Source organism: Fukomys damarensis, unplaced genomic scaffold, assembly GCF_012274545.1.
Source record: "Fukomys damarensis isolate Sample0158 unplaced genomic scaffold, DMR_v1.0_HiC HiC_scaffold_24, whole genome shotgun sequence".
NCBI lineage: Eukaryota > Metazoa > Chordata > Mammalia > Rodentia > Bathyergidae > Fukomys > Fukomys damarensis.
The window spans coordinates 57,066,088-57,066,968 of record NW_022900936.1 but is presented as its reverse complement, the minus strand read 5'-3'; positions in this window follow the sequence as shown (position 1 = coordinate 57,066,968).

Below are 881 nucleotides of genomic sequence, written 5' to 3'. Positions count from 1 at the left end.
AAAAAAAAAAAAACAACATAGGACACATATGTGTAAATACCAAATAGTTTCTCTGCTGTGAGAAACTAAAAGTGTAAATAAGGATTAAAATGTATAATTGATAATGTGAAATAGGAAGGAAAGTTCTAAAGGGGAAGGGGAAGGGGGAGAGGTAGGGGAAAGGAAAAAATATGAGAAAAGGAAAAAAATGGAAGCAAAGTCTTTGTAAATAGGGAAGGGTGGGGGAGTTGAAGGGAGGCCGGGAGAATGGGGAAAAATAAGAACCAAGATACATCATGTAAAGGCACAAGATCGCAATGATGAATGCAACTGTACTATATAACTAAAATGTACCAATAAACTTAATGAAAAGAAAAAACAGTCATACTGTTGCATTAAGAACCTAAGGATACAAGCAACACTTCGTGTAGTTTGAATCTTTCCACTCACACTCTCCAGTAACGCTCAGTAATATTAAATATAAGTAATCTAGATAATAATATTTCAAAATTAAATCAGTAGATATTTAGCCATTTCATGGATGTGCTGCTATACAATTAGAAATAAAGCTGTTTTAAACTCCCAGAAAAAAGAAAAAAGAATGAACACAGAAGCAATACAAAAAACCCAAATCGATTGGGCAAAGAGGACCAGTATTCTTACTGAATTTATTCCAGTGGAAAGTCCCTAATTAGAGGTTAGTTCATGGTTTCTGTTTGGTGAAGCTTAAGTTTCATGTTGTCACTATGGCTGAGGTGGGTTTCGGTTTGCTGACATAGGGACCCAGGGTTCTAGAGCTGCCTCCTTTGAGTGGCCTCCTAATTAATTTTATCAACATATTTATATACAATTATAGAAAATTAAAGTAATTCATGATGACAAAAAAGATCGGTGGTGGCCTG